Here is a 25,415-nt window from a genome sequence, read left to right on the forward strand (position 1 = left end):
CTGTAAAACAACTATACTTCAATTTAAAAAAAATACCAAGTGATTTACCCAGTGGGGCAAAATAAATGGTTTGCAATCAATTCATTTTGTAAAAAATGGCTTTACAGAAAGTGATTTGTATCTCACTTCTCTTCTACCAAACTGTGAAGAGGATGGGGAGGTGGGACTACAATGTGCCAATGTAACACCAGTTTCTCCTTTGTGATGGGCTCCTCAGGGTGTATTTTGAGGACAAAATCACGTGAGAGACATTTAACCATAGGGAAAGATTTTGTAGCGTTAAACCAGGGTTTCTCAATCTCAGAATGTTGACACTGGGGGCAGGATAATTCTTTGCTGTGAAGGCTGTCTTGTGCATTGTAGGGTGTTTGGCAACATCCCTGGCCTCTGCCCACTAGATGCCAGGAGCGGCATTCTCAGTCATAACAAACATGTCTCCAGACATTGTCCAATTCCCCATGGAAGCCTATAGGGCAAAAGTCACTCCTGCTTGAAAACCATTAAGTTAAACAAACAAAAAGAAGGACTTACGCATCAGCTCTGTCCTGGAAATCTCATTCTTAATTCTCCTAATACACTGTGTTCTTATTTTTTCAGTTGTGTAATAAATTCCTACTTCAGTTACAATGAGATTTATGCTGGTGATAAAGGTAATTTTCCCCTCCTTCCTTGTACCAACCACAGTTGTTCTGAACTTTAGAGAGTTAATAAGCAAAGGACAATATGATTGATAATTCTAAAACTACTGGCAAAAGATAAAGGCATCTTAAATTTGCCACAATTCACCTTAGTCTGATAATATCTCTTCTTCAGATTCAGCCAGAAAGTGTCCTTAAGCCCAAGTGAGTCTCACAGGAAACAAAAAAGAGTCAAGACAATAGTTTTTAAGTTTATTAATTTAATGAGTTCTAAATTTTATCTAAAGATAAGAGAAAGAGAGTCAATTTAAAAGCTTCATTAAAAGCAGCATAATTTCCGGATCCATATTTTGGGCTCCTTTGTTTGGGTCAGGGTGAACCAGGAGGAATGGGATTAGAAGAGTGAAAAAGGACTAGCCTTTGTTAAGCAGGGAAAGAAAAAATGATGTTCTTAACCAAAAATTCCTTTAGAAGAACAGTTCATAAAAAGCCTATAGCTTTGTTCCCTTGGAAGTTTCTTAAAACAAATTTTCCTACTAAGCTATCGTGTCTTATCACAAATGATAGAGGGCATAGTTTTCTGCAGTTAAACATATATACGTATATCAAGTGTCATGTTTCCTATGTATATGAAAGAGATCCTTCTCTGATTCAATTTTGTGCTGCCTCAAATCCTATGGAATATGATGCTATAAAAATAAGCGTGCAATTATGTCTATATCTATATCAAGATAGATACTTTTCAATTGAATATCTTCCCCATTGCACTGCATGTAAATAAATGGCCTCAGGAGAACAGAAGGAGGAGATTGAATTCCCCAGCTGGCTGGACTGATGATGAAATTTAGAAATCAAGTCAACTTAGAGAAAACACAGCATACGATATGCTTGTACATGTGAATCTATGGACTGAGAGTCATGCTAGTTATGTATACATAGTCTATGCTGCTGTGAGACGTAACAAAACCACAGAGAGTTGCCATTTTTCTATTTGGAAGCCTCTCACATGATGGTATGTATGGAGTTTGTGGAGATAAGCTGGTCCAGGGAAGACCAGTCCTATCAAGTGTGGCAGGCAGACAGGAGCTGCTTTGTGTAGCCTACACCATCATCAATGTCCAGCCAGTAATGCGGACCTGAATGAGCACATTACAGATCAGAGATGATGAAGACATAATCGCTGCCCTCAGGGAGCCCATAGTCTCAAAGAGGAGATGGATTTTAAAAACATCTATTCAGTGGTTGCATAGAGAAGTAAGAAATCGTTGATGAGGACCAAGGGAAGGTCAAGAGAGTTTTCCACAAGAGACAACTTTTAGGGCTTCCCTGGTGGCGCAGTGGTTAAGAATCCACCTGCCAATGCAGGGGACCCAGGTTCAAGCCCTCGTCTGGGAAGATCCCACATGCCGCAGAGCAACTAAACGCATGCGCCACAATTACTGAGCCTGCGCTCTAGAGCCCGCAGGCCACAACTACTGAGCCCGAGTGCCACAACTACTGAAGCCTGTGCGCCTAGAGCCCGTGCTCCGCAACACGAGAAGCCACTGCAATGAGAAGCCCACACATCGCAATGAAGAGTAGCCCCCGCTCTCCGCAACTAGAGAAAGCCCGCGCACGGCAACGAAGACCCAACGCAGCCAAAAATAAAATAAATTTATTTAAAAAAAAAAGAAAGATGACTTTTATATCAAACCTTGCAAATGCAAACCCAGTGTTTACCTGGGTGGAAGGGGAAAGACAGAATATCAGGCAGAGGAAATCATGTGTGCGAAGACAGAGGGACATAAAATAGCAGTCAGATTCAGGAAATGATTCAGTATTAGGTGGGATCTGGCAAGAGGCAAGACTTAATACAAAAGAAATGGGCAGACAATGAAGGGCTTATAAGCCATATGAAGAAGTGTGGACGTTATTCTGAAGGCAGTAGGAAGCCACTAAAGGAAAGGAGAAAAGTAGTAAAACACTCATATTGATTTTATTATTTATTTATTTATTTGCTTTTTAGATTTTTAAGAAATTATTTTTATTTTTATTTTTTGAAATTTATTCAAGTATAGTTGATTTACAATGTTGTGTTAATTTCTCCTGTATAGCGAAGTGACTCAGTTATACATATATATACATTCTTTTTCATATTGTTTTCCATTATGGTTTATCACAGGATATTGAGTATAGTTCTCTGTGCTATACAGTAGGACCTTGTTGTTTATCCGTTCTATTTATAATAGTTTGCATCTGCTAACCCCAAACTCCTCATCCATCCCTCCCCCACTCTAATATTGATTTTAGAAGACAAGGCAGCAAAGAATCCATGGTCTAGTATAGCTGTCAGAGACAGTGAGAATGTTCATTTCCATGACAGTGGTGGTAATGACATAACAACAGTTTTAGACCCAGGACAGATAACACGAAATGTATCTTCAAGTCAGTAAGAGCACAGGTCAGGAAGAAGAGAGGCAGGAAGAGCAATCTGGGCTGGCATCTCCCAGCTCTTGATCTTGGATCACGAGTTGCCTCACGGACAGTCCGGGGGTCAAGGGAGAGTTGGAGACGAGAGTGGAGAGCAAGGCAGGGGGATACTGTAGAGCAGCGGTTCCCAGCCTTTTTTGGCACCAGGGACCAGTTTCGTGCAAGACAGTTTTTGCCCGGTTACTAACAGGCCGAGGACCACTATTAGTCCGAGGCCCGGGGGATGGGGACCCCTGCTGTAGAGGACATCAGTGAGGTGAGTGCTTAGCTCCAGTGAGCACACCTCCTCTGGGAAGCTCTGACACACAGCAGGGGGCGCTCTTGTCAGCCTGTGCTGTGTCCCTTGGTTACAGCTGACTGATGGACGAGTGGGCACCTGGTCACAGCTGAGCCTGGACTGTGGGCATCATCTTGGAGACACTTGGAAACTGGAGTGTTTGGAGCCAGATCTCATTCATTTCAGGTCTTGAGGGAGAAAATCCACAAAGTCCATCCTGTAGCTGAGGTTCCAGAATCTTGGGGAAGGGGATTCCCCTACAGTTCTGGAAGCTGGAAGTCCAAGATCAAAGTGTCAGCAGGTTGTTTCCTCCAAGGCCCCTCTCCTTGGCTTATAGATGGGTACCTTCTCCGTCTTCCCGTGGTCTTTCCTCTCCGTGTGTCTGTGTCCTAATCTCCTCTCCTTATAAAAAGACCAGTCATATTACACTGGGGGCCACCCATATGACCTCATTTACCTGAATTGCCTCTTAGAAGGCCCATCTCCCAATACTGTCACATTCTGAGGTATTGAGGGTTAAGGACTTCAACATATGAATTTTGAGGGGACACAGTTTGGCCCTGGCAAACAATCAAAGTTGGTTTCAGCTGCTTGAAAAAACCAAACCAAAAATGTAGTGCAGAGGATCCATGTTGCAGACTCTAATTTAATCATTTTCCTTAAATTGTGGCTCTTCTAAAGTTCAGAGCCATGGTTCCTAACAGTCCTCTCCTACTGGGAGGAGACCAGATCTTGTGTAGCAACAGCCCCTTCAGCACCAACCCCGCATCTTAACAAGCCTGACCCAGTGTTTGGTGGGCTAGGACCTCCAGGTGAGGACTGGGGTATGGTCTTCCAGGGTCCCCTCTTTTACTCTCACTGGGATCCCCAGTCCCTCGGAGAGAGCTGTGGTCACAGAGCTGATGTGGATACAAAGCCCTGTTCGTCGAAGCAGAGTGAATCCAGCTGCCGGCACCAGGGCACGGCTCTAGGCTTATATCTGTTCTTCTTCAGCACTTCGCCCTCAGATTTCATAGAAACTGTCAAGTTGCTTTTCTGACCAGTTTCTCTGTTACTGATACTTGAGCAGCAAGAGAGAAAGACATGGAACAGGACAGACTAGCAAAAGGAGAAAATCTGAGATGAATTTCTAACTAGATGGGCTTTCCACTTTCACGTGTAGCCTTAATACCCATTACAAAATTTCCTATCAGGGAAAAGGCTGGGAGGTTGAGGGTACCCCTACTCTCCATCAATAATTTTTTTTATTTTATTATTTTTTTGGCTGCATTGGGTCTTCGTTGCTGCTCGCGGGCTTTCTCTACTTGTGGCGAGCGGGGGCTACTCTTCATTGCAGTGCGCGGGCTTCTCATTGTGGTGGCGTCTCTTTTTGCAGAGTACGGGCTCTAGGCGCTCGGGCTTCAGTAGTTGTGGCACACGGGCTCAGTAGTTGTGGCTCGTGGGCTCTAGAGCGCAGGCTCAGTAGTTGCAGTGCATGGGCTTATTTGCTCCGCGGCATGTGGGATCTTCCCAGACCAGGGATCGAACCCCTGTGCCCTGCATTGGCAGGTGGATTCTTAACCACTGCGCCACCAGGGAAGTCCCTCTCCATTAATAATTTGTTTGAATTGTATAGTATTATGTTCAAAATCTGAAGTTTAGATGAATTCTTGTTTAATATGGATCCCATGATATGTAGAACCTAATTAAAATTCTTAATGCTAGTTAATGTATCTTCACATACATTTCTATAATGTGTAGGACTACTTAATTTAGCATAATTATCAAGATGAACCACATCTAACATTACAAGGAAATTACAACCTGTCATAAAATAAGAGGGACATATTATAGCAGAGTCCTCACCCTCTGAGATATCTTGTTAGAAAAGCCAAATAATGCAAATACGTCATCACTCCCCAATCTGATGCTGCTTTGGCGAGTTGATTAATTATTGTGAAGTGAAACAGCTAACAAAGAAGGATAAATAAAAATAACTTCTTGCATCCAAAAAAGGGTGTAAATTTTAACTCCAATGCATGACAGCAAATGTAAGCAAGAATTATAAACAGTGGGGCTGGCTGAATGAATTAATATGCATCAGCCTTTATTGCTAGAAATAGGCCCCTGTATTGTACTGGTACACTGGTTTCACTCGACTGCAAATTTGGCTTTTCTTTTCCACTTCTCCTGGGAATTCAGAAACTGTGTTCTTATTAACGACAGTGGGGGAACACCAGAGCTAAGGGGAGTCTGGAAGTGTGTAATGTCTCATTTCTCTGGGTGCTTTGCCCTTTTTCTGACATCCTGCTATTTTTATAAAGCATTTCTGGGTTTCATTTTGTTTTTGTTTTTCGTTTCTCTGCATTTCTTAATATGGACCAGCTAACTCTGCAGACATTAACGTCCCACCACAAACCCCTGCTGGCCAGTTTCCACTAGGCAATCACTGATCTGTCCTTCGGTTCATTGTTTATTAAAAGTCAAACCTTAACCCCCAAAGCTATTTCAAATGTTTTACCTTCCTTTAAACCTCTAACCCCCATGACCTGCAGCTTACATACATGAAACAATTGTGTTTAAGACAACCCATCCATCCAGTCTCCTTGGAAGTAATATTTTTCATAGTAATTTTTATTACATTCTGATTTATACATCAGGATCTCATGAGCTTTTCAATGTGAGTCAGCTTCCCAGATCATGATCAACTGTGGGACACTGAAAGGATCAGACTCCTCTGAACTTTCACAGCTGATGCCAAACTATATCTAGGGCAGAGATTTATATTTCTTTCCTAAAACTGATTTTCCCTTCTTGTGTTAGTAACAGAACTCCTGAATTTTATCTACATGGCCTCACAAAATACAGACCATATTTCTCAGCTTCCCTATACCTTATGGCTATATGATTAAGTTCTGACAAAAGAAATAAAGGTAGAAGTGATGTATACAAGTTCTAAGTTATGTCTCTAAAAGTAAAGAATGTACCCATGTACCCTGTCCTGTCCTTTTTCTCCTTCCCACTTGCTGGAAGGTGGACCATCCACCTAAAATGAGATGAAAATGCCTAAAGAATGGTGACTTCAGGAACCCAGGTCCCCAATACCATGAAATCAATTCATCCCTGCACTTCTTAATCTCAGTGATTGCATGAGAAATAATTAACTCCTATGCTGTTTAAGCTATCATTATTTAGTTGGGTCATTGTTACAGCAAGAGAAACTATATCTTAAGTGTGTACCATAATCAGTTTCTCTCGTAGAGGACAGCCATTAAATCTTCTCCAGGCTATTTGCTTCCATTCATCTCATTGGGGGCCTTTCCGCTGGAAACATCTACAGTAAGTCCAGCCAATAGTGTAATCAAACAAACAAAATAAAATGGTGAAAACGGAATAACAAAGTGCTAAAGGGAATTATGCACAGGGACAATTTAAAAGGGAAAACCAATTGCAACCACCATTATTTTTTTTGATTTTTATTGGAGTATAGTTGATTTACAGCAGAGTGATTCAGTTATACATATACATATATCCACTCTATTTTGTAGATTCTTCTCCCATATAAGTCATTACAGAGTATTGAGTAGAGTTCCCTGTGCTATACAGTATGTCCTTATTAGTTATCTATTTTATATATAGTAGTGTGTATATGTCAAACCCAATCTATCCCTCCCCAGCTTTATCCCCTGGTAACTATAAGGTTGTTTTCTACATCTGTGACTCTATTTCTGTTTTGTAAATAAGTTCATTTGTACCATTTTTTTAAGATTCCACATATAGGAGATATATATATTTGTCTTCCTCTGTCTGACTTACTTCACTCAGTGTAACAATCTCTAGGTCCATCCATGTTGCTGCAAATGACATTGTTTCATTCTTTTTTATGGCTGAGTAATATTCCATTGAACATCTGTACCACATCTTCTTTATCCGTTCCTCTGCCGATGGACATTTAGGTTGCTTCCATGTCCTGGCTATTGTAAACAGTGCTGCAATCAACACTGGGGTGCATGTATCTTTTCAAAGTATGGTTTTCTCCAGATATATGCCCAGGAGTGGGATTGCTGGATCATATGGTAGTTCTGTGTTTAGTTTTTTAAGGAACCTCCATACTGATCTCCATAATGGCTGTACCAAGTTACATTCCCACCAACTGTGTAGGAGGGCTCCCTTTTATCCATACCCTCTCCAGAATTTATTGTTTGTAGATTATTTTTAAGATTTTTTTTTTGATGTAGACATTTTAAAAATCTTTATGGAATTTGTTACAGCTTCTGTTTTAAGTTTTGGTTTTTTCACTGTGAGGCATGTGGGATCTTAGCTCCCTGACCAGGGATCGAACCCATACCCACTGCATTGGAAGGCAAAGTCTTAACCACTAGTCTGCCAGGGAAGTCCCTGTTTACAGATTTTTTTGATGAGCAACCACCATTATTAAACAATCATTATGTGTCAAGTACATTAAAGGATTAGAATAGTTAATCTTCACAACAACCCGGTGTGGTAGATATTATAATCACTGTGCTTACAAATAAGTAAAACAAGTCAGGGAGTTTAAAAAATTGCCCAAAGTAACAGAGCTAGAAAGTGGCAAACCTAGCATTCAAACCCAATTCTGTTTGAAGCCAACCCATTATGCTGGGCAAATCATGCCCCATGAATGAATGAAATTGATAAACGGCAATGCTCATATCTTAGATATCAGCATCATGGCTGTAGACTGGGAAAAAGTCAAGATTATATACTTCAGAAAGATTTTTAAGTACACTCTTCAATCCCCCGACAAGGAGAGGAATTATTCAGGACATCAAATACAAAAATATTCATCAGGTCATTAACTTGTAGCACAACTAACACTTTAATTTAGAACTTCCTATGGAAAAATGCAGGCATCATGAGCAACCTGTGCCTGAAAGCTGTTGTTCAACTGTGTCATTAAATCTCATCGTGACCACCACATCCATCAGCTGCAATCGTTTTAACAAGCCCCCAGAAAGATAGTACATGGTTTGTTTGGGGTTTTTTTTGCATCTTTATTAGAGTATAATTGCTTTACAATGTTGTGATAGTTTCTGCTGTATAACAAAGTGAATCAGCTATATGTACACATATATCCCCATACCCACTCCCTCTTGAGCCTCCCTCCCACCTTCCTTATCCCACCCCTCTAGGTGGTCCCAAAGCACCGAGCCAATCTCCCTGTGCTATGCAGCTGCTACCCATTAGCTATCTATTTTACATTTGGTACTGTATATAAGTCCATGCCACTCTCTCACTTCGTCCCAGCTTCCTCTCCCCCACGCCCTGTGTCTGCAAGTCCATTCTCTACGTCTGAGTCTTTATTCCTGTCCTGCCACTAGGTTCATCAGAACCATTTTTTTTTTTAGATTCTATATATATGCGTTAGCATATGGTATTTGTTTTTCTCTTTCTGACTTCACTCTATATGAGAGACTCGAGGTCCATCCACCTTGATACAAATAACTCAGTTTCATTTCTTTTCATGGCTGAGTAATATTCCATTGTATATATGTGCCACATCTTCTTTATCTATCCGTCAATGGACACTTAGGTTGCTTCCATGACCTGGCTATTGTAAATAGTGCTGCAGTGAACATTGTGGTACACGACTCTTTTTGAATTATGGTTTTCTCAGGGTATATGCCCAGCAGTGGGATTGCTGGGTCATATGGTAGTTCTATTTTTAATTTTTTAAGGAATCTCCATACTGTTCTCCATAGTGACTGTATCGGTTTACATTCCCACCAACAGTGCAAGAGGGTTCCCTTTTCTCCACACCCTCTCCAGCATTTATTGTTTGTAGATTTTTTAATGATGGCCATTCTGACTGGTGTGAGGTGATACCTCATTGTAGTTTTGATTTGCATTTCTCTAATGATTAGTGATGTTGAGCATCCTTTCATGTGTTTGTTGGCAATCTGTATATCTTCTTTGGAGAAATGTCTATTAAGGTCTTCTGCCCATTTTTGGATTGGGTTATTTGTTTTTTTGATATTGAGCTGCATGAGCTGCTTGCAAATTTTGGAGATCAGTCCTTTGTCAGTTGCTTCATTGGCAAATATTTTCTCCCATTCGGAGGGTTGTCTTTTCATCTTGTTTATGGTTTCCTTTGCTGTGCAAAAGCTTTTAAGTTGCACTAGGTCCCATTTGTTTATTTTTGTCTTTATTTCCATTTCTCTAGGAGGTGGGTCAAAAAGGATCTTGCTGTGATTTATGTCATAGAATGTTCTGCCCATGTTTTCCTCTAAGAGTTTTATAGTGTCTGGCCTTACATTTAGGTCTCTAATCCATTTTGAGTTTATGTTTAGGTCTCTAATCCATTTTGAGTTTATTTTTGTGTATGGTGTTAGGGAGTGTTCTAATTTCATTCTTTTACATGTAGCTGTCCAGTTTTCCCAGCACCACTTATTGAAGAGGCTGTCTTTTCTCCATTTTATATTCTTGCCTCTTTTATCAAAAATAAGGTGACCATATGTGTGTGAGTTTATCTCTGGGCTTTCTGTCCTGTTCCATTGATCTATATTTCTGTTTTTGTGCCAGTATCATACTGTCTTGATTACTGTAGCTTTGTAGTATAGTCTGAAGTCAGGGAGTCTGATTCCTCCAGTTCCGTTTTTCTTTCTCAAGATTGCTTTGTCTATTTGAGGTCTTTTGTGTTTCCATGCAAATTGTGAAATTTTTTGTTCTACTTCTGTGAAAAATGCCATTGGTAGTTTGATAGGGATTGCATTGAATCTGTACATTGCTTCGGGTAGTAGAGTCATTTTCACAATGTTGATCCTTCCAATCCAAGAACATGGTATATCTCTTCATCTGTTGGTATCATCTTTAATTTCTTTCATCAGTGTTTTATAGTTTTCTGCATACAGTTCTTTTGTCTCCTTAGGGGTAGGTGTATTCCTAGGTATTTTATTCTTTTTGTTAAAATGGTAAATGGGAGTGTTTCCTTAATTTCTCTTTCAGATTTTTCATCATTAGTGTATAGGAATGCAAGAGATTTCTGTGCATTAATTTTGTATCCTGCTACTTTACCAAATTCGTTGATTAGCTCTAGTAGTTTTCTGGTGGCATTTTTAGGATTCTCTATGTATAGTATCATGTCATCTGCAAACAGTGACAGCTTTGCTTCTTCTTTTCCGATTTGGATTCCTTTTATTTCTTTTTCTTCTCTGATTGCTGTGACTAAAACTTCCAAAACTATGTTGAGTAGGAGTGGTGAGGGTGGGCAACCTTGTCTTGTTCCTGATCTGAGTTGAAATGGTTTCACTTTTTCACCATTGAGAACGATGTTGCCTGTGTGTTTGTCATATATGGCCTTTATTATGTTGAGGTAGATTCTATGCCCACTTTCTGGAGAGTTTTTATCATAAATGGGTGTTGAATTTTGCCAAAGCTTTTTCTGCATCTTTTGAGATTATCATATGGTTTTTATCCTTCAATTTGTTAATATGGTGTATCACACTGATTGATTTGCATATATTGAAGAGCCCTTGCATTCCTGGGGTAAACCCCACTTGATCATGGTGTATGATCCTTTTAATGTGCTGTTGGATTCTGTTTGCTAGTATTTTGTTGAGGATTTTTGCATCTATGTTCATCAGTGATATTGGCCTATAGTTTTCTTCTTTTGTGACATCTTTGTCTGGCTTTGGTATCAGGGTGATGGTGGCCTCATAGAATGAGTTTGAGAGTGTTCCTCCCTCTGCTATACTTTGGAAGATTTTGAGAAGGATGGGCATTAGCTCTTCTCTAAGTGTTTGATAGAATTCACCTGTGAAGTCATCTGGTCCTGGGCTTCTGTTTGTTGGAAGATTTTTAATCAGAGTTTCAATTTCAGTGCTTGTGATTGGTCTGTTCATATATTCTATTTCTTCCTGGTTCAGTCTTGGAAGGTTGTACTTTTCTAAGAATTTGTCCATTTCTTCCAGGTTGTCCATTTTATTGGCATATAGTTGCTTATGGTAGTCTCTCATGATCCTTTGTATTTCTGCAGTTTCAGTTGTTACTTCTCCGTTTTCATTTCTAATTTTGTTGATTTGAGTCTTCTTTTTTTTCTTGGTGAGGCTGGCTAAGGGTTTATCAGTTTTGTTTATCTTCTCAAAGAACCAGCTTTTAGTTTTATTCATCTTTGCCATTGTTTCCTTAACTTCTTTTTCATTTATTTCTGATCTGATTTTATGATTTCTTTCCTTCTGCTAACTTTGGAGTTTTTCTGTTCTTCTTTCTCTAATTGCTTTAGGTGTAAGGTTAGATTGTTTATTTGAGATTTTTCTTGTTTCTTGAGGTAAGATTGCATTGTTATAAACTTCTCTCTTAGGACTGCTTTTGCTGCATCCCATAGGTTTTGGGTGGCTGTGATTTCATTGTCATTTGTTTCTAGGTATTTTTTGATTCCTCTCTGATTTCTTCAGTGATCTCTTGGTTATTTAGTAGTGTATTGTTTAGCCTCCATGTGTTTGTACTTTTTACAGTTTTTTCTTGTAATTGATATCTAGTCTCATAGCATTGTCAGAAAAGATACTTGATACGATTTCAATTTTCTTAAATTTACCAAGGCTTGATTTGTGACCCAAGATATGATCTATCCTGGAGAATGTTCCATGTGCACTTGCGAAGAAATTGTATTCTGTTGTTTTTCAATGGAATGTCCTATAAATATCAGTTAAGTCCATTGGATCTAATGTGTCATTTAAAGCTTCTGTTTCCTTATTTATTTTCATTTTGGATGATCTGTCCATTGGTGTAAGTGGGGTGTTAAAGTCCCCTACTAGTACTGTGTTACTGTTGATTTCCCCTTTTATGGTTGTTAGCATTTGCCTTATGTATTGAGGTGCTCCTATGTTGGGGACATAAATATTTATAATTGTTATATCTTCTTCTTGGATTGATCCCTTGATCATTATGTAGAGTCCTTCTTTGTCTCTTGTAATAGTCTTTATTTTAAAGTCTGTTTTTTTCTGGTATGAGTATTGCTACTCCAGTTGTTTTTGATTTCCATTTGCATGGAATATCTTTTTCCATCCCCTCTCTTTCCCCTTTTTCCTAGGCCTGAAGTGGGTCTCTTGTAGACAGCATATATATGGGTCTTGTTTTTGCATCCATTCAGCCAGTCTGTGTCTTTTGGTTGGAGCATTTAATCCATTTACATTTAAGGTAATTATCGATATGTATGTTCCTATTACCATTTTCTTAATTGTTTTGGGTTTGTTTTTGTAGGTCTTTTCCTTCTCTTGTGTTTCCTGCCTAGAGAAGTTCCCTTAGCATTTGTTGTGAAGCTGGTTTGGTGGTGCTCAATTCTCTTAACTTTTGCTTGTCTGTAAAGGTTTTAATTTCTCTGTCGATTCTGACTGAGGTCCTTGCTGGGTAGAGTAATCTTAGCTGTAGGTTTTTCCCTTTCATCACGTTAAATATTTCCTGCCACTCCCTTCTGGCTTGCAAAGTTTCTGCTGAAAGATCAGCTGTTAACCTTATGGGGATTCCCTTGTATGTTGTTTGTTGCTTTTCCCTTGCTGCTTTTAATATTTTTTCTGTGTATTTAATTTTTGATAGTTTGATTAATATGTGTCTTGGCATGTTTCTCCTTGGGTTTATCCTGTATGGGACTCTCTGCACTTCCTGGACTTGATTGACTATTTCTTTTCCCATGTTAGGGAAGTTTTCCACTATAATCACTTCAGATATTTTCTCAGGCCCTTCCTTTTTCTCATCTTCTTCTGGGACGCCTATAATTCGAATGTTGCTGTGTTTAATGTTGTTCCAGAGGTCTCTGAGACTGTCCTCAATTCTTTTCATTCTTTTTTTTTTATTCTGCTCTGCAGAAGTTATTTCCCTTATTCTGTCTTCCAGTTCACTTATCTGTTCTTCTGCCTCAGTTATTCTGCTATTGATTCCTTCTAGAGTATTTTTAATTTCATTTACTGTGTTGTTCATCATTGTTTGCTTGCTCTTTAGTTCTTTTAGGTTGTTGTTAAACGTTTCTTGTATTTTCTCCATTCTATTTCCGAGATTTTGGATCATCTTTACTATCATTACTCTGAATTCTTTTTCAGGTAGACTGCCTATTTCCTCTTCATTTGTTGGTCCGGTGGGTTTTTACCTTGCTCCTTCATTTGCTGCATATTTCTCTGTCTTCTCATTTTGTTTAACTTACTGTGTTTGGGGTCTCCTTTTTGCAGGCTGCAGGTTCATAGTTCCCATTGTTTTTGGTGTCTGCCCCCAGTGGGTGAGGGTGGTTCAGTGGCTTGTGTAGGCTTCCTGGAGCCTGTGTTCGGGTGGGTGGGGCTGGATCTTTTTCCTCTGGTGGGCAGGGCTGCATCCAGTGTTGTGTTTTGGGGTGTCTGTGGCCTTATTATGATTTTAGGCAGCCTCTCTGCTAATGGGTGTGGTTGTTTTCCTGTCTTGCTAGTTGTTTGACATGGGGAGTCCAGCACAGGAGCTTGCTGGCTGTTGGGTGGAGTTGGGTCTTAGTGTTGAGACAGAGATCTCTGGGAGAGCTCTCTCCAATTACTATTACATGGGCCCAGGAAGTCTCTGGTGGTCCAGTGTCCTGGACTCAGCTCTCCCACCTGGGAGGCTCAGGCCCGACAGCTGGCTGGAGCACCATGACCCTGCCGGCCACACAGCATGGAAGAAAAGGAAGAAAAAAAAGAAAAGAAAAAAAAAGAAGAACAGACAGAACTGCAAGGCAAATGGTAAAAGCAAAACTAAACAGAGAAAATCACACAAAGAAACATACACACATTCACAAAAAGAGAAAAAATAAATAAAAGGAAGAGAGCAACCAAGCCAATAAAGAAACCCACAAATGAAAACAATCATTAAAAGCTAAAGTAAGATAAATATAAAACCAAAAACAAATCAAAAGCAAACCTCAAGTCCACAGTTGCCCCCGAAGTCCACAGCCTCAATTTTGGGAACACTCGTGTATTCAGGTATTCCACAGAGGTAAGGTTTACCAAGCTGATTGCAGGGATTTAATCTGCTGCTCCTCAGGCTGCATGGAGAGATTTCCCTTTCTCTTCTTTGTTCCCACACCTCCTGGGGTTCAGCTTTGGTTTTGGCCCTGCCTCTGTGTGTAGGCCACCCTCAGGCATTTGTTCCCTGCCCAGGAAAGAGGAGGTTAAAGCAGCAGCTGATTAGGGCTCTCTTAGTCACTCAGACTTGGGGAGAGGGAGGGGTACAGTAGTCATAATTGGGATGTGGGGAGTCCCTGCAGTGGCAGAGGCTGGCGTGAAGTTGCAACAGTCTGAGGCACACTGTGTGTTCTCCCAGGGAAGTTGGCCCTGGATCACAGGACCCTGGCAGTGATGTGCTGCTCAGGCTTCCGGGAGGGTGTGGGTAGTGACCTGTTCTTGTACAGAAGACCCTTGGTGGCAGTGGCGGCAGCAGTAGCGGTCTGTGCCCACCTCTGGGGTCGAGATGATAGCCGCGGCTCGTGCCCACCTGTGGAGCTTGCTAAGGCAGTGCTCTGCCATTTATGGGCACGCAGAGCAAGGAGCGCCTCTCCTTGCGCACCCCAAAACAATGGTCTCTTGCCTCTCTGGCAGGTCCAGACTTTTCCCCAGACTCTCTCCCGGCTAGCTGTGGCGCACTAGCCCCCTTCAGGCTGTGTTCACGCAGCCAACCCCAGTCTTCTCACTGGGGTCTGACCTCTGAAGCCCGAGCCTCAGCTCCCAGCCCCCGCCCGCCCTGGCGGGTGAGCAGACAAGCATCTCAGGCTGGTGAGTGCTGGTCGGCACTGATCCCCTGTGCGGAAATCTCTCCACTTTGCCCTCCGCACCTCTGTTGCTGTGCTCTCCTCTGAGGCTCCGAAGCTGCCCCCCTGCCATCCCCACCAGTGAGGGGGCTTCCTAGCGTTTGGAAACTTTTCCTCCTTCACAGCTCCCTCCCAGAGGTGCAGGTCCCATCCCTATTCTTTTGTCTCTGTTTTTTCTTTTTCTTTTGCCCTAACCAGGTACGTGAGGAGTTTCTTGCCTTTTGGGAAGTCTGAGGTCTTCTGCCAGCGTTCAGTAGGTGTTCTGTAGGAGGTGTTCCACATGTAGATGTGTTTTTGATGTATTTGTGGGGAGGAAGGTGATCTCCATGTCTTACTCCTCCTGCATCTTGAAGGTCCTCCTTAGACAGTACGTTTTTAACCAAATCATTTTAGTTAGTGATTATCCTGAAATAACTCCCATATTTAAGGTGCTTTGATTTTTTTCAAGTAACTTTTTTTTTTTTAAAGCTGCTCAGTTAGAGTCCTCTTTGTTCCCCTGTTGCTTCTTAGGACAAATATTAAAATGGGGTGCTCAGCACGCCTGGTGTTCTGCTAGGCTTTGGGGACACAGGGATAAAAACAGCAGAGTCTTAACCTGGAGGGGTCATCAGAGTGGAAAACATTCATTCCTCTCAGTAGAGAATCACAGTAAAATGAGAGAGGTAGAGTCACGGAAGTAAGGTGCAACCACACATGGAAGGCTTTCTTGGGCCCTTTCCCAAAGGAGTGAGGTCTTCAGGGCGGCTCAATCTTCTCTCCTCTTCTCCGTATCCAACTATTCTCTGTTCCATTCCCCCGAGTCTCTCGGGAGAGAACACCTGGAGAGAGAGTGACTGCAAGGCAGGTTGATAGTTCCTTATCAAACACATTATAACAAGGCATATTTGTGCCAAGAAATTTAAAATTAAAATGCAAGCAAACTGGTCAATGTCTCTTCTGAACTATTGGCCCATCCTTGTTGTGGGAGAGGTAAACTTAGTTTCCCGAGAAAAATCTTCGAAGATCAATTACCTTAGTAGTTTTTAGAAAATGTAATTTGCTTAATTAATTTTAAGACTGTTGCCAAAACTCAGCCTCTGTTCACTGGTGTTGAATAGAAATGCGGAGACAGAGTTTTAGGTGAAGTAGAAAAGAATATAGCTTTATTGCTTTGCCAGGCAAAGGGGGCCACAGAGGGATAAAGCCCTCAAGACTGTGTGTCCCACCCTTGAGGGGGTAGCGAGGAGTCTTACAGGGTCCAGGGAGCAGGGCGTGATCAGCTCGTGCACAGTCTCAGATTGGTCGGTATCAAGGTGAAGTTTCAAGCATCATCAACCTCCTGGTTTCAGCCAGTCTAGGATCTACGCTCTTGTGGTCAGCAGTTTTCATCTGGTGGGCTCTACTTCCTGTAAAAACAACTTAGGAATGTGTGTCAGGCCTTCATCTATAGCTTGCAGGGAACCGGGAATTCGGTGTTTCGGCTATGCGGCAGATTTATAGTATAAATTGTTACCAGTTCCCCAGCCCAACAGCTATTCTTTGTTTCTCCATCTTCACATTTCCTAATCTTCAACTCTTGAGTCAGCCTTTCACTTCAAAAGACAAAGACACAGGGGCTTGTACACGATTTCAGGACTAGCTTTGTGTATCATGCTGCTTATCTTTATTAAATACACCTATTAATACATGGTATTTGTTAGTAATTTGTTAAAAGCCTCACTAGGAAAGAGGAGGCAACTCAGAAAAATCAATATTGAATAGAATAATCTTCAAAATTATTTTAATTTTAACTTTTTAACTGTAGAAAATTTGCCAAAGCAGTTAGGTGGCCAAGCCACCAAAAAGAATTGAATGTGAAGTACTAAAGGTAAGAGGTCTGTATTTGGAGAGTCATAGCATCAGTAAAGGTTTTTGACAATATAACTATTTATGGGAAATATACAGTACACTGATTTTTGATAAGTTCTGTCAAAGTCATAATCATAATCACAAGTATCACATAGTGGGGTGGTAGAATGAAAGTTGTGGCTCCAAATGACAAATAACCAATAGAATATCCAATGTTCAAACATAAAACCTCTTATTTTCAAAATGTGTATTAAACTTTTTATTTCCCGGGCAGGTAATAGCCTCATTTGTATGAGTATATTTGAATATTGAACCAATTCTGGTTTGTAAGTAATGTGACATTTTATACTAAATACAATATATTTTCAAGTGCTAAGTATGTTCCATACATGTTACTACTACCTTTTGAAAAATCACTGAAAGAGTAACACCTCAGAGGAGAAGAATATCTATTTCAAACAGATATATGAAAATAACCAGGAACTTACAGTAGGAAAATGGTTCAAGAAGCAATGGTATTGCAATATATTCAAAGAGTAAAATAGTATCTAGCCATTAAAAATGTTACTTTCAACAGTTTGAACTTGTGAAAGCACTGGTAGTAAAAGGTGAATTTATTTTATTTTTTATTTTATTTTTTTTATTTTTGGCTGTGTGGGGTCTTCATTGCTGCGCACTGGCTTTCTCTAGTTGCGGTGAGCGGGGGCTACTCTTTGTTGCAGTGCGCAGGCCTCTCATTGCGGTGGCTTCTCTTATTGTGGAGCACGGGCTCTAGGGTGCGCGGGCTTCAGTAGTTGTGGCACACAGGCTCAGTAGTTGTGGCTCGCGGGCTCTAGAGCACAGTCTCAGTAGTTGTGGCACACGGGCTTAGTTGCTCCGCGGCATGTGGGATCTTCCTGGACCAGGGCTCGAACCCGTGTCCCCTGCGTTGACAGGCGGATTCGTAACCACTGCGCCACCAGGGAAGGCCAAAAGGTGAATTTAAAAGGCAGGAAACAAAGTTGAATACATATCGGTGTGATCTGAACTTTGTAAACAATGAAACATAAAAGTAAACACAGAAAATGTCTGGAAGAGTACAGAGAACAAACCATTAACAAACGTTATTTCTCAGTGGGATTTTGAGAAATTGTTTTCTTTTTTGTACCTTTTTACGTTTTCCAAGTCTCTGTAATGAGCACATATTATTCCTTCCCTCCCTTTCTCTTTCTTTCTCCTCTTCCCCTTCCTCTCTCTCCTCCTCCTTCTCCTTCCCCTTCCTGCTTTCTCTCTTTCCTTCACTTCTTCCCTCTTTTTATTAATTACCTACTAAGCGCGAAGCACTATGCCAGATTGAGAGAATAGCCAGATATAAATAACAGAGTCCCTGAGGAAGTATCCACACAAACCTTAAAACTTTCAAACTGTAGCTATAGACAGATTAAAAGGACTCCGTTCCCAGTGTGGGGATATCAAGAATGGGGGCAGAGAGTGTTATTCCGAAACGTATATTAATAATTTTAGAAAACTCTTTAGATTTTCAAGTGAAATGTAGCCAGTGGTTATCCTGTTGTAAATTGCGGACACCTTAGGACCAATACAGACTACAGATTCTTCAATACAGAAATGCACTGACTAGAGAGACCCTGGCACCTCTTCCTGAAACTGGTGTTGGGAAGCACGATTCATTTTGTGTTCTCCCCAGAGGATCCTGGAGAAAGTCCGCTGCACTGAAGTCTCAGCAGGGGTGAGCAACCCCCATTAGGAACACTCAGCTTTGGTGCTCTCGCCACGTCACACCCAGCTTGACTGACTACCGTGTGACCCAACTGCAGGGACTCAAAGGGGACAGCAGGGTATCAGGATCCTGCTCGGCTCTCCTGACCCTTTGCATCCTGGTGACCTCTGATGATTGAAAGCACCGTCTGCGGCCTGTTCTCCTCCTGGACTCCACTCATAATGTCTGAGGGACAAACTCTCCAACACTCTCACCAAGGCAGCCCTCAGCAAGGATGCTGAAGGCCCAGTGGTTGGCAAGACAAAAGCCATATATACCTGGTATCTGAACAGCTGAAATAAAAGCCCTTCTGTTTCTCAGATCTTACCATACAGCTTTCTTCTCCTTTCATACTGTTATTTTTTTTTTCTTCTTTTTTCTTTTTTTGGGGGGTGGGAGGAAGAGGGGGGTTCTTAGAGGCTGTTTTCAAAGACCACCTGAATTGTAGCTCAGGAGAAAAAACAAATTGAAAAGACAAGTAAGCATCCAGAAATCTGGAAAGAAGAAAGAAAATCTCATGACTAAACTCTGACCTCAGCTGACTCAAATAAATTAGAACCACCTACACAGGACGAAGTGAATTTCTAATCAACAGGTAGTAATAGCAAAACCCCCTCAATAGCCAAGAAGCATTAGAGTGGATTATCCATGAAGAGAGGATTAGAAAAAGAGAGACCTGGAATCCAGCGAAGGAAACCCCAGCGGGCCAGCTGGCTAATGTTTGGGATAATAATTCCAAACGTATTAAAATAAATTGTAAGAAAGAAAAGGCTGAAGGCAATAAAAGCAAGCTTCACACGATACCGTATATTGTGGATAAATCGTGCACATTTGCAGTAATCACGTCCCCAGGAGCAAGTGGTGAAGGCACCACCAGCAGAGACTGGTAGAATTTAAAGACACAAAGTCCTCTGTATGCGAACAAGAGTTACTAGAAGTGGGGGAAGTTATCGTGGAGTCTGCCTGATATACACCATCCTGGTCTGTTTTTTTCTGTGGCCTGAGTACTGCTTCACAAACACGGTTGAAATGGTAAGGAAATAGCAGGGTCGACAGCCTCACTCCCTCACAGTCTTAAATGCAATCTTGCTGAAGATCTTAAGCAGGGAGAGAAGTGCCTTTTCTTTTTTTTCTCATTTAAGAGAAAACACCAGCAACACAAATGTAGAGCATTGAGAACCCCTTTGGCCTCTCAGCTCTTGTCCGTCACAGGAAGGACTAGAATTCAGAAGCTGACAGAGTAGAATGGTCCATTTTTCTTTTACCATATCCAGAGCCCGCCATCATTTTAAAATCTTGAATATCTGCCATTTTCTCTTTAAGTTATTGTTGTTGTTTTGCCTATTTAAGGTGGCCTTGTTACTTCTAGGACAGCTGCAAATGGTATTCAAATGCTCCTCATAATTTTTTCTATTTTTAGTCTGCATCAGTGAGATATAACAACTGGCCTGAACTGGGTGTGGGTGGGGAATCACTGGGCCAAAGTTTCCTGTAAGTATGGACTCCTTCTTAAATGTTTTCTTCTTGAAGCTGGAAATTCCTTTATCCTTAATTCTTGAGCAATTGATGGTGCTTTTCCTGAGGAGTTTCCTTCCTGAGTTGTTTCAAGAGTGTGTGATGAGTCCTTGATTCAAGTTAATACCATCCATCCATCCATCCATCCATTAGATTGTTGAGTACCCAACCTGTAGTAGGCACTCTTCAAAATGAAGTGAGTTCAAGATGAATAGAATATGATTCTTGCCCTCCAGTCTGCATGGTTCATCAGGGAAGCAGACCTGCAGCAAGGAATTAGAGCAGTGGTATCAGGAAAGGAATAAAGGCTTTCAGAGGGCTCAGTGGAAAGTCCAAAGAGAAAGCTCCTGATTCTTTTAATGAGGACTCAAAGGAATCTCTGGAGAGGATCTGAATGGGAATTAACCTTGAGGAGAGAGTGACAAGCCAGAGGTCAAGGACATATGCAGAAGGACATGCCAGGGAAAGAGCGAGAGGCAAATACTTGTGTAGTAGCTGGGAGGTCAGAAAGAGCCTGACTTGTGTAGGGGGAGCTGCAAGAGCCTTGTTGTGGACGGATTGCAAGTGGTGGTGATGTTTTGAGACGGGGGGAGGGGAGGGGGAGAAGGGGAGGTTGAAGGAGATGACAGAAGGAAGGGAGTCAGGGGCCAGACCTTGCCCACAATTATGCCCCAGAAGAGAATGTGGCCAGAGCAGTTGGCTGGTTATTGAATGCTGCACTTATCATGCTTTGCTCATATTCTACCTTCCAGCTAATCACATCTTGCTAAATATTCCAGCATCCTCCTTTTTGGATAGCTCTTCATCTGGTTGGTCTTGATTCATGCTGACGTAAGAGGACATCATGAGGGCCTTAAGTAACTTACCTCCTTTTTGTAGATTTCTCAAGGAATCAGACCAAGGTTAGACCAGTCTGTTTTCCCATAACCTTGTGTTGCCTTGTACAACCTTCCAAATGAAAAGCTGCAAATCCATCAAACAGAACTTAGAATAGAAAACTGGGGATCTGGATCCACCAAGTCAATTCAAACCTGAAGGATCCTTCCCCAGGTTTACCAGCCTATTGTGCTGCATGGGAAACGATGCAAGAACTGTGTACCTTTGTAAGCGTTAGGAAAAGGCAGTGCACTGGGTTCAGCCTATTGACATAATAGTTATGAGTAAGAACTTTTCTTTTTGAATGAGAGTTGTTTATTTATGGAATAATGCTTGTTGAAACAAGTGAAACAGCAATCTACAGATGTGTATGAAGGCAAAGTTATAATTCAGATTCATCTACACCAAACACAATAAAACAATGTAAGCATGGAGGCAGTCCAATGGAGTGGTTAATGGCCTGGGCATATTGGTCAGACTGACGAGGTTTAAATCCTGGGCACACCACTTTCCAGCTGGGTGACATTAGACAACTTACTCAGTTTCTCAAAGCATCAATTTTCTCACCTGCAAAATGGGAATAATAGTACTACCCCTAGAGAATTGTAGTGAGGATTAAATGAGATAACGGGTCTTAGGTGCATGCCTCATGATGATCAGGTCATGATCATGTGCTAGCTGGTGCTATTTTCAACCTGATGGGATAGGGAAAGTATTAGCTCATCTATCCATTCCTCCAGAAAAATTGTTGATGTTCCCCACCCACCGTTTACCCCACAAGGCTGGGCTAGTGCCCCTCCTAAGAAATATATCCCCCTAACATCTTAGTCTACAGTACTTGGGAACCCTTTCCATTCTGCACTACAATTTCCCATTAGTGGTCTGACTCCCCCCTTCTCCCAAGCCTGTGAGCAACTTGAACTCAGGGACTGTGTCTTGTTCACCATGGACTCTCTAGGCGCTGGCACAAGGTCTGGCACTGGGTCCGCTCAAACACAAACACTCAGAGAATGACGTAGCTTAAAATGAGCTATAGTTTAAAAAGAAATTTGTGGTACATCACAATCAGAAGTGTGTCTTTTGAACTCTGAGCCAAACTGTTGTTCTTGTATGAGATAAACAATGCAACAAGGTTAACTTCAGTTTGCTTTGCTGTCATCTAGCTTGTGGCTGGAACGTCTGCAGGCCTTAGTAGTGGGGGAGCCTGGAGTTTCAGCCAGGCTTTGTCACTTGGTGGCTGTATGGGCTTAAGAAAGTCACTTAATTTTTCTGAGACTCTGGTTTGCCATGTCTAAAACAGGGATAAAAGAGCAAATAAGAGAAAATCTGTAATGTGTCTGGCATATAGTAGGAACCCATCAAATGGAAATTGCTGACTTGATGAATGTCATTTAAATTGTGTTAATGCCTTTGCTGATGTTTTTGAGTACTTGAAATAACTATTAGTATATGATTTTATTGACCAGGTAGATAATGATAGTTAATATTTATTGAGGGATTTTTTTTTTTTATCTGCCAGACACTGTTCTAAATACTATATTAGTTTATTTAATCATCATAACAATTCTATGAGATTATGTACCAGTATGGTCATCATCCCTTCTTACTGGTAAGAGCACTGAGTACAGAGGGATCAACTTGCCTAATGCACCGTTAAGGAAAGCACAGACTTTCAAAAGACTCAAACCCAGGCATGCAGGTCCACACCCTTGACTATTACCCTGGTCGAGGACAGGCCAAGAATATAACTTAAGAAAAATGCGGGCTTCCCTGGTGGCGCAGTGGTTGAGAATCTGCCTGCCAGTGCAGGGGACACGGGTTCGAGCCCTGGTCCGGGAAGATCCCACATGCCGCGGAGCAGCTGGGCCCGTGAGCCACAATTGCTGAGCCTGCGCGTCTGGAGCCTGTGCTCCGCAACAAGAGAGGCCGCGACAGTGAGAGGCCCGCGCACCGCAATGAAGAGTGGCCCCCGCTCGCCGCAACTAGAGAAAGCCCTCGTACAGAAACGAAGACCCAACACAGCCAAAAATAAATAAATAATTTTTTTAAAAAAAAGAAAAATGTACTGTGGAAGGAAGATGGAGGGGTGGCCTCTGCTCCGTTTCTTGTGAGACAAAGTCCCTCGTGCTCCAAGACTTCATTTGCCTTCTGTAATATATGACGAATTCTGTTTGTCTTCACAGAACTCTAACGACTGAAAAACACGTGACGCTTGCGGGGCAAAATGAGGACTGTAGCTGGGAGGCAGCCTCGCAGGGAGCTCCGAGGAGGTAGGTAGTGGAGGAGGGCGGTCTACGTGTGATTCCGGTGAAGGGGCTGCGTGTAGCCAAGCACACATTTTGGCAGAAGGTTGCTGCTGGTCACGAGGAGCAGTTGTTTCCGTTAATGATCGTAGTGCTTTTCTAGGTACGAGAAGATGCAAGAAATTGGGTTCATAAAATTTTCTCCTGAACATGTCTACCTATCTGAAGGCCTGTTCTGCCAGTTTTTCCCAGAGCACAGAGTGCCTCATTCCTGATCTCACACCCTGAACACTTTTCAGGGTGTGTTGAAGGTCAGTGACTGCAGCGGCTGATGACTTCATTCTAGTAGAAATAGATGGCAAGTGCCAATTTTTAGTTGGCAACTCCAAAATCAAGTACAGACACACTACTTTTTATTTCCACAGTGGTCTCCTGGAAACCACTTTGTGAAGTAAATCATTGCTAAGTGTTGCATATTCTCCCAAAGGAATGGTATTCTAGTTGGGGGTTGTATTCCTGAACAGGGCCTCAGAATCAAGTAAATCATTAATACGAGCCAAAATGTGTCAAAGAAGTAGATATAGAACAACCATAAACCTATAGCAGCCTTTAAAAAATGCAATTATCTTCAAAGTTCTACAAAATAGGCACATATACTCCATATCCAGATCAAGCAAACACGTAGAGGAAAGGGCACCGCTAACCAATTGAACCCATAGGCACTGAGGATCTTTGCTTTAATAACGCCTAACTGGTAATAATACTGCTCTTTTTAGAACTTTGAATAATTTTGGAGGAAATCATTCAATGGTTTGTGGCTTATAAATTTCTTTATGAAAAGCAGAGCCACTCAAATAATTCCAGAGACCTCCATGTTCCTCTTAAAAATTGGAATTAGTCTTTTACAATGTACTCCTTCCCTACAGTTGCTAAATACTTGAGGAACCCCTGAGGACTCATGGTTCAGAAACTTTTTGAAACTGGTCTTTTCATTTATTTTCTGTTTTGTGATTCAGCCTCCCCACTTCCCCTCTTCCATGTGAAGGAGTCTGAAACAGGGGGGACCTAGAAAGGGGAGAAGATTTACTTTCTTGCCATCTTATTAATAGAAGATGTTTTAGGGCTGATTAAACAGATAAACACCTATGGGAGAATCAAGTCCTCACTTAAAGATGTTCTGAGACCCTGTTGTCCAAATGAACTGAAATGTAATAGTGATGTGCATTGACCTTAAACCATAAGAATTAACATTTTTGGGACAATGGTGAATATAAATAATAATTATAATGTTATTACTATTGCTAATGGAAGGAAGAGTTTATAGGACAACATACAGTATGATACTACAATTGTAAATAATAAACGCCTAAAGAAATCTAAAGGGTAAGCTATTAGTTACCAGAAGAATTCTGGTGGCTATGTAGCCCTTCGGCCTCTCTAAATGTTCTTATCTTTCTACAAATAACAATTTCTTGGCAATAATTTATTTTCAATTTCAAAAGAAAAAGAAACTCAGACTCCCAGATGCGCGTCTGTTTCTATTTGTTCCAATATGAAATCCTTGAGTAACATTTGTAGGCTGTTGTGTGGTTTTAGTGCACACCCAGGATTTGATTAGGGCTTTGCCCCCTACTGACGTATTTGTTAATAAGATGGAACCGTGGGTAACAGTAATGGAGAATGGAGATCTTAACTTTTTAAGCTTGTTTTAAAAGTGAAGCAGAAAACAGACTGGTAATTTCTATAGTGTCCTGTAATTCTGAGTCATTCCAGTAGATGGCACTGTTGTATAAAAACAGCCCATCAATTAGGGCTAAGGGACCGAAGAAAGATTTTTTGCTGTCTTTCTAGGAGAACCCTCCCTCCCCCAATAGACAAATAGGAAAAAGATGAATAATGAAGAGAGTATTTTCTTCTATGGTACAATATGAATGGTGCTCTTGGGAAAGTCGTTTTATTTATTTGACTATGTATGTATTTGGTAATTCCGGGTGCCATGCGCTTTTATCTATGTTATTGAAGCTGGCAAGTTTACCCCTCCTCCCTCCCTCCCTTTCTC

At 41.4% G+C, this 25,415-nt stretch overlaps 1 protein-coding gene across 1 annotated transcript in view; it reads left to right on the forward strand.

Moving 5' to 3' along the window:
• The window catches only part of CDCA7L (cell division cycle associated 7 like), a 221,348-nt gene that overhangs the window by 78,583 nt on the left and 117,350 nt on the right, over positions 1–25,415 (forward strand). Inside the window, exon 2 of the mRNA XM_082472715.1 lies at positions 23,297–23,383. The gene's annotated coding sequence lies outside the window, so the exon portion shown is untranslated. The remainder of the gene's footprint in view (positions 1–23,296; positions 23,384–25,415) is intronic.

This window comes from Balaenoptera physalus (assembly GCF_965194825.1).
Source record: "Balaenoptera physalus genome assembly, chromosome: 8".
NCBI classification, from domain to species: Eukaryota; Metazoa; Chordata; class Mammalia; order Artiodactyla; family Balaenopteridae; genus Balaenoptera; species Balaenoptera physalus.